Genomic DNA, 16,223 nt, shown 5'->3' on the forward strand with positions numbered 1-16,223 from the left:
CTGGTTCTGGCAACTGGTATGGATAAAAGGCTGCTGGGATGCTAATGCTGAGTTTAGTTTTAGTTTATTCCATCCTTGGCCTTACAGTTGTAGTTTAGTGGTAGCAACACACTTCGTCAGTCAGTTTATATGATTTAGAAAATTGTAAATAATTACATTTTCCACTTTTGTCTGACTAATTCAGTGTACATTGCAACAGACTATGCCCTACACCCAGTACTCAGGTCACTGTCATTTTGACCTTGGACCTCAAAAAATGAGCAAACTGTGAAGAGCTCCTAGTTACAGTAATTACAACACCAAAGCCCCTGAGACAAGGGGTGGAAGAATGCTAGGTCTGACAACATGGACGGAACAGTTGTGACTAAAACTGAGCTTTTGTCAAGCTTTAAAACACAACTGCCCCATATAGGATTATTAAGAACAATAAATCAGAAGTCAACAGTTAGCTTGCCACTTGTCACTTCATGAAAAAATAATGAATCTGCCAGGGCTCTGTGTAGCAGTGGTGTGACTGGCTTTGTTAGTTCTGGTGGTCATGAATGTCATATTTATCAGTTTGTGTTTTTTGGTCACTGCATGGTGTTCCTTGTATGCAGATGAATAGTTGTCTTTGCATTTCCTAGTTTAGCATCAATGGAAAGATTGACACTGATTTGATATTTGCAAAATCTAAAAATCTTGTTACCAGTCTTTGTCTGGAGGTTAGCCTACCTGATTTCACTCCTGTGAGCATAGATTAAAATCCTCACTTGAAAAACATCTGCTTATTAGTAGACTGCACAGCTCACCAACGTTCCCTAAATGCCTCCCATGCAGACCATATTCTGCTGTGCACAGAGAAGCCGCTAGTCTCCCCACTAGGGTACTGCAGCACAGCAACTCAGACCAGAAATTAGTTCAAAGCAGCGGAATAAGGCGTCACATTTTAAAAGTCAATATTGCAGTCAGAGAAAAATTGTTGTTGTTGTTAATATTTAAAATTTTCGTTCCTAATGCTGCCTTAGTCATTGTTATTGAATGTAGTCTGTTTTTTTTCTTCACTGGCTAAGTTTTGGGGCTGCAAAGTGGATCAGTGGTTAGCATCGTTGCCTCGCAGCAAGAAGGTCACTGGTTTGCATCCTGGTGAGGACACCCAGGATCTTTCTGTGTGGAGTTTGCATGTTTTCCCCGTGCAGCGTGGGTTCTCTCCGGGTTCTCCGGCTTCCTCCCACAAGGTTCAAAAACATGTTGGTGATTCTAAATTGGCCGTAGGTGTGAATGTGAGTGTGCTTGGTTGTCTGTCTCTAAGTGTAGCCCTGTGACCCCCGCGACACTAGTGAGGATTAATCAGTGTATAGATAATGGATGGATGGATGGATCTTTGGAACACAGTGGCAGCAGATTGGATGGCTTCACAAATTAGGCACTGAGAGACTGACTGAGGCAATGAGGACAAGAAAGTATGCTGCATGCTACATTCTATATTCCATGGTCGTATGCTGCATGAAACTGTTAAATCATCTTACTTTACAGTATGCTACAGCAGGCTTAGCCAGCTTTAAGTTTTGGAAAGTGGAAATAAACAATAGCACAGCTAATGTGAGGCTTCCATTGGTCTAGCATTCAGAGGAATTTTAAAATGTGGATGGTGTAAATTTTCCAGAGATAAACATTTACCTGGGTAATGCCTGTCTGATGATTGACATGGACCAGATTAACCAATGTTTTGTTGCATGACTTCACTTCAAATGTAATCGAGGGACACAAAGTTATTTCCTTGCACTAGTTCACCTGTTAGCTTGCTGTTGGACAACAGAAGTCCCCTGTCACTAAGCAACACAGCATCACCTGTTAGTGAGGGAGGTAACAGATTTACTGCAAATAAACAGAACAGCACCAATTCCCCAGCATAAATTAAGTGTTTCAGTTCTTTCAAAAGAGGCAAAACTAACAAAAAGCAACTGAAGCTAAAAAGTGACAGTCATCTTCTGATATCTGGAAACACATATACTTCACTTAAAAGGAGCAAGAAACCTGAGCAGTCAGACAATCAGGGAAGGTTTAAACTAATTTCACTAACAAAACCAACAGTATAGTTATTACCCGTCTCTTCTAAACGTCAGTGGTTGTTTACAAACCAACTTTTCATTTACCTTTTTCCATATACTCTTAGCACAGGTTTAACTTTCACAGTTTTCCAGAGCAATGAAGAATTATTCAGAATGCTTTCTTTGCTCCTACTTGCTACTTACCGTCCATATCAATCGCAACCATTAGTTTGCATGTAACCTGTCCTGTCACACATTGCCATATTTTCAGATGTTCGTGATGTCTGATCTTAATTACTGATGTCCAGAACTATAAAAATAAGACAAATGAACCGAGTATCAGTGGAGTTCATCTGCATACCTGTACCGTCAACATGCTGTCTTTGTAGGATGTAAAGACATTAACATACACACATGTGGATGCCCTACCAGTACACAACCATGTGGCTTCCTAGATGATGTGTAAACCACATTAATAGCACCGTCAATTACCACAGGAGGGGGCTGCAGTATAACACACTGACAGCTCCTTTTAACACACACATGTCCTTGCAAAACCTCATGCATGTCTGAGAGGAGGTAAACAGACGTCTGATGCCCGTGTGCCTGACAATGATCTCATACATGTCATGATGAAATGCCAAGCAAAGCCAGTTCTCTCAATAATGACAGCTCAACACACAGAGCGAGCTGGAACCATCTGAATTCCGAGGAGGCAAATTCAATGACCAAGTCGTCTAACACTCCAAAACCATGCAGAGACCACAAGTGGACATAGAAAATGTGATTCATTTTGCATCCGCTTTCCCCTCCGTGTACTCCATCTGCAGTTTGGACTCACGCACACATTTCACATTTGCATGAGTTGTGTAGCAGGATAGCTTTCATACACTGGTTCCAAGGCATTCCAGGCAAAGCTGGCTAACCGAGAAATGTGACGCAAAGTCTAGTCCTGAGGATATGCCACAATTCATAAACGCAAGCATCTGTTTCAGTAAGCTTGGCTCCTGGGGAGTTGCCAGTTGCCGGTCGAACCCTTCACTTTGCCAAGCCCGACGTTGGTAATGATCAGAACCTGACACTGGCCGAAGTGAAAGCAGCACCTGACACCTGACGCTGTTTGTGCATGAATGTGTTTGAGGAATCTGGTGAATACCTCAGCCCCTTGGGAATGCCAGTAATCCTGAAGGCTTCTGAATGATGCTTTTCCTTCTTGGTTTGGATGGAGTTTGATTCATTTGTTTCAAATCACATCGAGAGCAGCAGCATTAATCATACTTGACTCGGTTTGACTGAAGGCTAAACTTTTTTGTTTTTTGCATTCGTGAAACAATGCGTCTTTTCCAAGAGCCTCATCAAACTTCAGTGGCAACATGTCGTTATGTAGCAGCACTCAGAGTTTCATCAGTCTTCAGTTTACACATCTGGAAGCCACTTCAGGGAAAGACATGCACACTAGTAGCCTGGTGGTGTCACATCCTCACAGAAAGAGAAGGAGATCACACCCAGAGACAACATGTCGAGCTATTTCTGGGCCCGACACTCCGGAGGGATGTGACATGTTGAGTGCGGCGGGGGTAAAGCCCAGGCCAGTGAGTGTATGAGAAAGCTGATAACAAGTTGGAAGATGACGTTGTTTATCTGGGCTTTCTGCATGGCTATAATTGCCAGGCCGCGCGGTCATTGAATCATTGAATCATGCGGCCCGTAGAAACGGCTCAAAACGACCCTGATCGCATGGTTCCTCCAAGGGGAAGGAGGTGAGAGGTTTTGTGGTCCACGGTGGCGGTGGGCAGAGTTGCGTCCTGCCAGTCAGGTCTGGTCTCTGAGCCATGTGGAGGACTGTCAAAAGGAACGTTGGTGGTTTTTAAAGACCTGCAGGCCATGACTGGATGGGTAATTTTCATACTTTTGCGATTTGGTTGGGGGCCAAAAGCAACATGCTGGAGGCTCTCTCTCTCTCTCTGAAACAGGATATTGGGTTAGTAATGGCTGTCAGGGGACCAGCAGAATGACATAAACGTAAGGGTTTTTTAACACATATTATTGAGAACTAATGGAAGTCCTCGCATGTATAAAACTTGTTCTAAATAGTCAGCCACATGTTGGATTGATATTGTGAGAATGACTAAAAGTTTAGATCACATCTAACCTTGTTAGCCATTATTGAGGGAAAAACAAGTATACACATAAAAACCCTAAAACATATATTTTTAAAAATGCTTACAACTTTGATTTCATTTTGTCTCATTGAAGTCAACTTTTCATCTAAATATTGTACAAATTTAACTGAATCGCCACATCTTATATATTTATTTATTTATTTTTTAAAAAGCAAGTTAACGTGTTTCGATTCACTGTTGTTATGTGAACACGAGGAGTTGGTGTGGGATAAACAACTGAATGTTGGGTGCCATTTCTGAAGAAGATGATGCAACAAGATGACAGAATTGAAAGGTTACAGATTAAAACCAAAACAGTGGAAAACGTGACAAAAATATGAATGTTTCTACTGACTAATTTCTCTGTCAATTAACCAAAAGTGTAAAGTTGCTCTGTGTGCAAAGATAAATGATGAGAGGATGATGTGATGAAAGCCTTGTCAGTCGGAAAATGTAAATGCTATTCTGTGTAATTGTTGTGTTTTATCTTTTGTGTTCTGATTAAAAATCTGGAAAGTCAGACATTGCTTTAAAACGAAGACACTGTACACGGTTGTGTCAAAGCTTATGTCTTATTTAATGTAAACTTTATCCTCTAGGATCCATTCTTCACATGTATATAGCTGCTTATAGTAGTCACACACTTACAGATGTCTAATTCCTTATATGTGTACACAAACATGGCCAATAAAGCTGATTCTGATTCTTTAATTCTACTTTTTGTTTCCTTTCACTCACGTGCTGTGATCAGTTTCCATTCTGACAAGACAACGCAACAAAGCAGCAAAAAAAACAGGAGAAAATAAAGTGAGCACATTTACAGTGGTACAGACTACTGTTGTACAGCATGAGGTAGTTTTCAGTGACCTCTCTGTAATCATTTAAGAACATTATTTATTAGGTGATTTTTCCTCCTTTTCTGCTCTTAAATTGCATGAAATTATACTCAGGAATAACAACAATGTAATAGCCTCAATTTCAGCTCCAGCTGAGGGCCCGCTGGGTTTTGGCCCTGCGATGACACCTTACCTGGACTTCATACCAGTATCTGGCAGTGGTGTTAACCCCCACCTTGGGGCTCGGCCTGGCTGGGCCAGGAGAACTCCTCTTAATAGCCGTGTAATCAAGCCCAATTAGGAGCCAATTAGAGGCAGGGTTTCACCTATGAGGTCAGCGTCCACATCGTTCCTCGATGCTCCCCTGCTTATTGTTTTATAAATCACTTCTGGGCTTATAACAAGCTTGAGTAATAGTGAAAATGATTTTCTTTCCCCCAGTTGAACTAAAACCCCGCGGTATTGCTGGCAAAATAAGAGCGCTGGAGGATGGCCATACAACGTGTTCTATATCGCTGTTTGAGACACAGATGTGTTATAAATCAGACAGGCTATGTATGGACTGAGTTTTGAGGGTCTTGAGGTAGTTTGGGTTTCTTGTTATGTCATACAACAGCCGCAAATCAGCCCAGAGGCCACCAAGGCATACAGTAGTAAGTTTTTGTAACAGGCTCACAGAAAGGCTCCGCTGTTGATGAAAAGACATGACATGACATTAAAAGATATTGTCTGGCATGGCTGGTGAGTGTCCTTTACCTCACAGATTCCTGTGATACGGCTAAAGTAAATTTGGGCCTTGTTGTATATGCCTTACAGAAGTATTCTGTTTATTTAACATCTCCAGCGTGCTGAGTTATGACTAGTAATGATTACTCAAATGCCCAGTGTTTGGGCTATTGTACCAGGAGTGCCTCCAAACAGGCCCACTGGTGTTTATTTGAATTTTCCATTTTATATTGCCACGTGTCATTAGGCTGTTTAGAGTTTACTGTGAGTGATGGATCATTTCCTTCACCCCTCTCCACTCTCTAAAAACTTGCTGGATGGTGCACGCTTGTCGTAAAGGTGCAGAAGATGTGTATGTGTGTGGAGATAAAGGCACCCGGAGTGTGTGACAGATGTCTTGTTTCACTACACTACAGACAACACCTATACAATCACTGGCATGTCTGGCGTTGAAAGGAACAAATGTTGAACTCGAGTATCTCTTAACCAGTTTTCCATGTTATTTCCACAGTAGGTGGACATAATAATGTGACGAAAAGCTTTCAGTTGTAAAGTTTTTGTATGATTTTTTTAATACTGTAGTTTATAGGAGTGTGGATAAGTCAAAGTTAATGTGCTGTAAAGAAAGAATGCAAATGTCTGTGCTGCTTGATCCAGAAAAAAAGAACTGAACTAAACAGAAAACCCAACAACTTCTCCTAAGATACAAAATGTTTTCTCTCAGAACAACTTGGGGTCTCTAAAGAGTGTCACTGTAATCTTATTTCACTGACAGTTCTGTCTTAGTTAAACTGTAAAGATCATTTATGTCATCATTCTGTCAAGTCCAGAGATTGTAGAAGATAATTAGCCACCTAGTTAATGAGCCTACTTCTCACTTGATCTGTTATCGCCGTAAACATTCTCCAAATGAGATGATGGTCTCAATTGCTAGTTGCAAGTCTCTTTCAGCACAGCATGAAGTTCATTTTGTAAACTATGGTCCCATTTAGATTAAAATATGTGACAAAGCAGGATATGCTTTAGGGCGGGACTACCTTCCATGATTGACAGGTTGCTACAACATTGGCTGTTACCATCTTGTTTTTCGTTGTTTCAAAAATGTACAATGACATTGGCCAAAGTAGGTGAGCCGGCAGAGGCAGTGTGATACTCTGAGCGACGACCTGCTGGGAAACCTTGGATCCTGTTCCTTCGACATGTGCCTCCTAACTAAACATAGCTGGAAACCATGTACACCCCTGAAAGGCAGAATATATTCCACGATGGCGTCTTTCAACAAGATAATGCTTTCTGCCTCCTGAAACCATCATTCAGGAATGGTTTGAGAAGCATGACTAAGAGTTCAAGGTGTTGACTTGGCCTCTAGATGTGCGAGATAACAAATCCTGTTCAAGGAGGCCCCACCTCACAATTTGGCAAATGTCTTGACGCCAGATACCACAGAACACCTTCAGAAGTCTTCAGAGGCCTCGATGGGTCAGAGCTGTATCAGCAACCTGAGCGGGACCTACATGATATTAGGCAGCTGGTTTTTCATGTTGTGGCTGATGGATGTAAACTGACTGCTGGTCATGCGTCATTAGCTGTAAGATTGGGGAGCTGTAAATCAATAGTGCTTCTGAGAAACGCAATAGTATTTATGTATCAATATAATGAAAAACATGGAAATAAGTGAATCTGTAATGTGCTAGGTTACCATATGTTTAACTGTAAAGCAACAGTAACTGTAACTACCTGCTTGCTGAAACATCCAGAGCTTTGCAATGTTTCTCCTCAGCCCTGAAACTACCGAGTCAGATGAGAAGGGAACCATAAATTAGTTTCCCCTGTAATCTCTACGCCCCGGCTGGATGTCCCGAGATGTGCTGCTAGATTTAAAAGCAACAGTGTAATGTTTATGTTGGCTAAAAAAGAATATGCATCAAACTACATTTGATATATTAAAGACACTCCTGAACATTGTTTACACGTAGGTGAAAGCTCAGTGGATGAAATCCTATTTTCTCCCCGTTTGATGTCAACGCTTTGAAGGGAAAAAAAAAATAAAAAATCAATCTTAAATCAAGATAAGAGTTCAAGATCTGAGTTTGGGGAATCACTGTGTGCTTCTATTTGGGATATTTCAGTGGAAAACTGGTGCTAAATTTTGTGATGTGAACGAATTCACAGCATTTCGTCTTTTCATTTCCCATGGAGCTTTGCAGCTACTGAAGTATAGGATGAAAGGTCAAGCAAATGTTATAAAGCAGAACAGTCCACTTAACTTAAATAGACTGTATCTTTGAAATTGTCAGCCAAAACATGGTTTAATTTATTGTTAATTTGATAGTTGTCATACTATCAAGGAAATTGAAGCGGGTAATCTTTTGGCAGCTCGCGTTGCTGATAGATAACTCAGTAGAAAACCCAACACTGCACTGTACTTGAGCAAGTCAAGGCCCCAAACCCCAGTTTCATGGGAAATGAGAGCATGCTTATTTTTAAAGTCATGCCTGATGCGAGCAGAACACTATGCCTCTTCTGTTTCATGTGCGACCCAAGTCATGAAGTGTGATGAAATCCGTTTTGAACGCTCATTATACAAGTTATGTCATGAAATATTCATGTCATTTGGGGAACGTGTGAACAGAGAGTTTGGAGTTCTTCTAAAAATAAAACATTTCACTCGTTGTTTTGCTGAAATTCGCCGGCATGAACCTGAGAGTCTTGAAACGAAACAGCTTGAGATGTGCACGGTACACAGGTTGCAGAAAGACATACTCTTAACATAAATATGACGCTGCCGTGAGTGTTAACAGCGAGTTCTCGCACGCTATTTAAAGTGTGAAACGCAATAAATGTGTCGTGTTTTGCAGAATGAGGCTTCGTATGGTGAGTAATACATGACTTTATTCACCGCAAATCAAACTGAAAAACAGAGAAGAAGAGAAAACGACATTTTTGCTTTCAGTTTTCATACACACACTGTATATATTAAATGGTTTTAGTATGGAACGACATCCTGGCTCTTGGTGCCAGTGTCATTTAAGCCGTCCTCGACACAAGTACTGCTTACAGCCACTGCTAAATATATTAATGCATAGTGTGGAGGGAGTCTGGCATGTGTGTTTAGTTAGCGGGCTTCAGTCGAGTTTGTGGGAAGCAGAGAGGTTCAGTCAGTGTAAGGAGGAACATCAAGGGTCCAAATCCACACAGTGAAAACAAAAATTCTGATTTATTACGACTTTAGTCTTATTAACATACTTTTGGTCATCATTTCTATCAGTTATTACAACACTGTACTCATGAAAGTGACCGCTGAGATCTGGGAATGCGGCGGCTCAGCTATTATACGTGCGTCACAGCACAAAAGCACCAGCACTTAGACCTGCTAAATTAATTTATGAAAACCAAAGAAAAATCTTGGTCACTACACTTTGTGTGCCCACAGACAACTGTGGGAAGTGTGGTAGTATAAAGCTGAAAGTCAGTCTTCAAACTGTGTGGACGGATGGTTAGGACAAGCTGTTGTAAGCAAAATTTTATCGTTTACTTTGTACATGTAGTGAAATTTGGCTTACCTGGTCCAAGGTCTAACCAGTAATGATGCCTGATCAAGTAGGAACTGATGAATACTAGGGTACAGGAAGGCATAATCATTAAAAACAAAATGTAATTTCTAATCAATAAGCTATAAAGCCAACATTATTTCCTCATAAAGCAGGTCCAGTGAGCATTCACTCATCATTAACACTGATTTGGAATTGTGAGAATGTAACGCCAATCTTCACACTCCTACTTCTGTTTTCCATCCATCATCTATACACCGCTTAATCCTCACTAGGGTCGCGGGGGGCCTGGAGCCTATCCCAGCCGACTTAGGGCGAAGGCAGGGGACACCCTGGACAGGTCACCAGTCTATCACAGGGCTACACTTAGAGACAGACAACCAAGCACACTCACATTCACACCTACGGACAATTTAGAATCACCAATTAACCTCAACATGTTTTTGGACTGTGTGGGAGGAAGCCAGAGAACCCGGAGAGAACCCACACTGCACAGTGAGAACATGCAAACTCCACACAGAAAGATCCCAGTGCCCCCATTGGGACGCAAACCAGCGACTTTCTTGCTGCGAGGCAACAGTGCTAACCAACTGCGCCACCTTGCAGCCCCTTCTGTTTTGATTTCACTAACTCCTAATCAACATATCTCTGCTCCTTTCATTTGAAGATGTTGAGCAGAGCGTTGAGAGTCAACCAAAACATTACAGCCGTGGACCATAACATAAAAGATGCTAAAACACTCTTGGAGAGGGGAGTAACAAAGTTCTACTGATAATTCTCTTGGGCTTTGTCACTTACAAACAACCCTTTTCACGCAATATGTAGATCTTTGTTCACAGAAAAACACTGATTACAGCAGCTTTAAGCAGTCTGATAGATATGACTTTTTTAGCAGAGCCTGTTTTTTCCAAGTTATTAAATGACAAATTGATATTTTGCGTTCGTATCCAGCCCACACTCACTGGGTTTGTGCATGTTAGAAGTGAACAAGTGTTCTTGGCAACAAACATCTGTGTTTGTAATGCGAATGAAGTACTCCTTTAATCCCAGTGAGTTCTGAGCTCAATAAAGGTGCATGTCATCATCTCTTTTTTTCTCTCGTCTCTTACATCAGTCCACAGCTCATAAGGTGGACTTGATGCGCTGCCATTATTCACAACAGGAACATTTGTCAAAATGCAAATAAAGGTATACGAGTGAGAGCTGTGAGGAAACCCAGACCACCTGGCTCCTCCGGCCCTCTCTTGCCTCCCCTGCGTGAACAGGCCGCCACAAACACGACCATGTTTTCAGTTCGCAACGGCAGGAATAATACATTTGGATGGGAATGATTGTTTTGCCGTTACAACCCAGGCTGGGCTCGGTTCAACATACCGATAGTTGCTATTACGACTGGATGACAGCAGCCTCTCTGCCCGAGCTTCAGGCACACCGCACTCACTCAGAGCTCCACGGCTGAGGTAATGCCTGGGTCGCAGGCCAGAAAATCTCTGCTCAGAACAGGGATACGAAATCAGATCTAAATTTAGAGGATTGTTAAGTAGACTCTGTAACAATTCCATCAATCAAACGGGCTGACTTCTCCCTCTCATGTTTTACAAAAGAGGATTTTCTACATTTTATTGCCATGTATCATGGATTACATCACGGCTGCGGGTCATAGACTATGAGTTCTGCGGTGTCACATTCTAGATGCCTGACTCGGACGTCATGTTTGGCATCCGAGTTTTACCCCCCAAAACTTTTGACATGGTACATTTTTCTCTCTGTGCTCTCGGTACATGACCAGCAACTGAACCCCACGTCGGTAAGTAATAGACCCTCATCCTTGGAAGAGAGCTGAGAAGCAGGTTCATTGCTCATCCTCTGAATGTTTTGATACTTTGGTCTTGATCTGCGGTAAACGATACAAGCTTCTGGTAAATACCGAGCTGACTGTAAAATATTAAGCCCTCTTACGGGGTATCACATGAGCCTGCCTCAGGGCGTCGCTGAAAGCTCTTAATGCTTTCCACCCTGCTGCAATGCCACTTTTCCCAGGAGCTGGACTGTCTGTCAAACTGAACAGAAAAACGTTGACATGAAGAAAAAGCTGGCTGTACTGTCATGCGTTCTACCAAAGTATGCTTTATACACAGATAAGCACTAAACAAATCGCTCATAAACTTCATGAATCATCACACAAATTACCTCCAGACAGCTGAGATAGTAAAGTGAGGCACTTTATGAGGGCACTGAGGTCAGGTCCTCCATAGCATTTGTGGGTTTTTAACAATCTGGCTGTAATCTTTCTGCATTTATAAGTTTATATGCTGAATCCAGTTCATTCTACTCTGAAATTCTAGTCCTGGCAGCGTGAAGAGGGCATTTAAACTGTCCAGTACTTACAGTTTTCTACCAAGTTTCCAGAAGAGAACTATAAAATGTGGATGCAAATATAGTGGAAATAGAGACAGACTTTACTTAAAGTGCTGAGTTGAGTTTCTAAGGCTGCTGATTTTCAGATGTGCTGTTTAAATAAACCTTTCCTCTAAATATGCAGCAAGTGAACAGCTAATGAAATGACAAATCTAAAAATTGCAACTGATCTACAAATATGTAAAAATGTTTTTTGAGTTTACAAAACTCCAGCTCTGTTTTTGTGTTATCACCCACAATTCAACAGTTCTGGCTCAGTCTCAGACAAATGATCAACTACCTTGGGAATGTAGTGGGGTTTTAACATATGTAAAGACAAGGATTTTACACTTTAGAGTTGGTAGAAGCCAAAACAGAGCTTGGACTTACCTAATATATACTCTAAATAAGAAGCTAGTGCTGCTCCATGTGTGCTGGATTTATAGACGGGACAGTTTGACAACATGTCAAATTTTTAGCATGCCGGTTATTGTTTTTCATTTAGAACAACTATGGCTAAAGAAAACGTACAAATTCCCTTTCATCAGTTATGTCAATATATGTCGATCTGTGACAAGCCAGGAATACTTACAGAACTTGATTATGTTGGTGTAATTGATGAGGAAAACCTGACAAAACTTCATGAGCAAAACATCTATCACTGTCTGGTCCACTTTCCCCAAACCTGGACCCGAGTTTACAACACATGAAATGACGGATTGGTTCAATCTGTCTGAATGATCGAGCTATTGAGCCACTGGAACTCATCATTTTCCTGTTTGCTGGATACCTATTTTATAGAAAGCGCTCTTATCCAATGACCTCACTACTTTATCATACCACTCGTAGATAAGCGAGTGGAGGTAACAACCCAGTCTGCAAACAAAAACCCTGATTATAAATAGCCTTAAGGAGAGCTTCAGACCGCTGGGAGGAGAGAACACTTTGCTTTTACACACACAAACTCGCACAGGTTGGAGTCCACGTGGAGCAGCAGGGCCGAGTGAGGACACCCCCTCTTCTGGATCAGGATTACCCTGCTGCTGTACCAAGCCTCTAACCGACCGACCACTGTGAGTTACGCAATATATCTTCTCTCACCTTCCTTTTCAGGTGGACTGATGCTCATTTCTACCAGAGAGAGAGAACACTGAATGCATGTGGCTTCTTTTTATTCAGAACTTCAGTTTCATAAAGCGAAGCAATCTGAAATAACAAAGCTCAAACATAAATAACTGTGAAATAATATTGTGCTGTGTCATTTATAAAGGATTGCAAACCTCACCTGTCCTCTGCTTGACTCGTCCAATTTCAAGTTCTTGTAACAGTTTCTGAGCTTCACTCCTACTTAGTGATCAAAGTGTGGTAGAAAAGGATGAAGATATTTCACTAAAGTATGCACTGTGATACTGGCTTCAAAGACATGCAGTATTAAGATTCATAACTGCTCCGGCTTCGGACACGTAACTTTAGAAGATGATAATAGCCCGAGTAGACGTTTGGGGTGATAATGCAAAGGTGAACTTGTTTTTCTAACTCGAGAAGAGAAGCGGTAATTAGTCCGTATGTAGCGTAATAGTAGCTCCGAGGGAACTGGAAGAAATTAAGACAAAATGGTGCGTGCAAATGAAGAGAACGAAAGCAGAAAGTAGGGGAAGAGGGATACAAGTTGACTGCTTTGTTGAGTAAAATGTGAATGCTTGTGCACCCACTTTGCCATACTTCTGCATCTTGGCTCGCTTGCACATATTCAGGGGTTATTTTTGTAAATATAAAAAAATATATAATGAAAAATAGTCGTTGACAAATAGTTACAGTGGAAATTTGATAAAACTAGATGGAAACGACAACTATATCAAAATATGACATTGTCCATCAACTTATAAAAACTAAGCAATGACGCTGATTTAGAAGTTGACTTCGCTTGTTGTCCTTTTGTGTTAATAGTCAGAATCTCTCTCCTTTGTGTAACTTGTTACAGTAACCAACACAATAGGTTTTTGAAAGAAAAAGCTTCTAAATAATTAAAAATAACTGTCATTATCAGCAGTCACTGAACACAGTAATGCCTGAACCATGAAATATTTCCCAGAAAATTCAGATTTAAAAAAAAAAAAAAAAACTGGAGTGTTTATTAAACCTTCTGGCAAATTTTTTAAAAATCCTTAATTAAAATTTGCATATTTGAGTTTTAATTTGTATCATTTTTAATACATTCTGCATTTTTGGTGCATGAGTTACTAATCTATGGTGGATTGTTTGCACTGCGTGTGTCTGATTGTATATATCAGGTTTTTCAGGGGGCGAAAAAAAATCACACTGATGATGTAGAGTTCTCAACAACTCATGTATCGAATATAATACTCTTGGTGTTACAGGGTTAGGCTGACCAGCATGCTGACATTTACAAAAGGCTAATGTTAGGCACATTACATAGACTGTGTATGAAAGAGGGATTTTTTCTGAAGAGTAAAGCCAATGAACTGTCTTAAACCTGCATTCTTTCCAACAGCCAGCAGGAGGCGACTCCTCTGGCTGCAAAAACAAATCCGATTTTAAAGAAGTCACGGAGAAACTAACCCGACTTCTACTTTGATCTGTAGAGTTTATGGTCTCAATTGTTAGTTTCGGGATAATATAGCAGGATGTTCTTTTTCTTCTTTTTAAAAAAAATTATGATCTCATTTAGAGTAAGATAAACGATAAAGCAGAGTGTGCTTAGTGTTTCGGCTACATTGTGATTGATAGCTATCACCATGCGTAGGGTCCTCGGCTTCTTCAGTCACATCCACCCCTTGAACGCCCGGTTTCAACAAACCAACATGGCAATTCCAAACTCAAGGGTTCAAAACAGTGGAGTCCATAAACCAGTTGGCTATGTCACGGTCACTACATCCATCCAGCCTCTGGTCTGAGTCCTGTCTAATGTAGGCTGTCAGCCATTTAAAATGTTCCTCTAATATTAATGAGGTCTTTTTATTGTACAATAAAGCTGCTAGCCTTAAAATAGCTACAACAATGGAGTGAGCGGCTCTGTTCAAACAGTATTTACTAAAGACACTGACTCTATTTTAATAGTACAGAGAACAGTGACATGGTCGACTTTACTATCAAACATAAACAAGCAGCCGGGACTTTTCTCATTGATCTTACAATAAAACAACACCAGTGAATATGCTAGCTGTAAATGACAACGATAGCTGAGATCGTACATTTAAAATGCTTAAAAGACAAAAGTAAAATAAAATGTACAGCAAAGTTTTAGTCAAACGGCTTCAAGTTTTGTTGCTTAAATCTGAACTACTCGCAACAAAAATTGAAAGTGAGTGAAATTAAATGGTAAAAGCTCCATTTGGACAAGATTAGCATTATGGAAGAAGGGTGTGAGATAAAATATTTATTGTTCTCAATGGTATTTTAAACTATCACAGATGCTGGTCTGTATTATAGATATTGACAGAAAGCAAATACACACAAACGTCTATAAATCTATACAGAAATCATCAAAGAAAAGACTTTTCAGAAATTACCCTAGAATGTTTTTTCAAACAATATCTTTAGTATCACAGTAAGACGGTGATAGTTGCCTGTACATTCATGAGTTCATTACAAATTTGAAGGACTAACAGCTAATTCGGTTCATAATGGAATTAAATGTAACAAAATGTAAACAAATATGGACTAGTAATTTTTTTTATTTGGCTTATGCAATGTTGCTTTCCTTACATCTATAATTACTGTCTGGTACTGTATTGATTCCCAGTCTTGTAAAAACTTCCATTTTTACACCAAAAGCTGAATTTCACACTGAGCCGACCAAATTCGACTAACATTAGACGAGGAGACGAGGAGGAGAGAGCTTCCTGTGAAAATGGAGGTAATTAGAAGTCTAATTGAGACTGTGGAGTGGGTGGAAAGTTGCTCAAGTAGTCTGGATTGAATTAAAAATAACTAACCATGGCAGGTAACTCTCCCCTAGAGACATAAATCCTTTGTCTGTGCAGGATTTTCGACTAAAACTAAATCAAAATCCGGTGCCAAAATAAATGCTGATCTGCAGAGGTTAGAATAGATTTGACTGTGTTACTGTGAGGATTTTGTCTGTATGTCACCAACAGGTATTCCAAATATGATTACTAGTCAAAACTGCATCAGGCGGCGAGCCTGCCTAGACATCTTGGCGTAAGCGAGCGTCGGGGGTCTGAAGCCCTGGTCGGCTCAAGAACCAGAGGAGGGTTGTTTATAGAAGCACAGACGTTCAGGAGGAACGTATCTTCTGGGCTGATCCCAGGAGCCGGACCTAATTAGAAACAACTGGTTTAAAATTCACTTCAATGGCTGCGCAGATCTCTCTTTTTATGTTGCTTGGCTGGTCCCGTGCGTTCAGCTGCACCTCCAGGCTCATCTCCATCTCTTAAGACTCCCCTGGCTGCGCGGTGTTTGTGGATTTCATGGACGGTGAAGAGAAACTTGAAGCCCACCACCTAACTCCCCCGTGTTACCGCTCCTTTTACACACACA

Source organism: Stegastes partitus, unplaced genomic scaffold (genome assembly GCF_000690725.1).
Source record: "Stegastes partitus isolate 25-593 unplaced genomic scaffold, Stegastes_partitus-1.0.2 Scaffold122, whole genome shotgun sequence".
Taxonomy (NCBI): Eukaryota; Metazoa; Chordata; class Actinopteri; family Pomacentridae; genus Stegastes; species Stegastes partitus.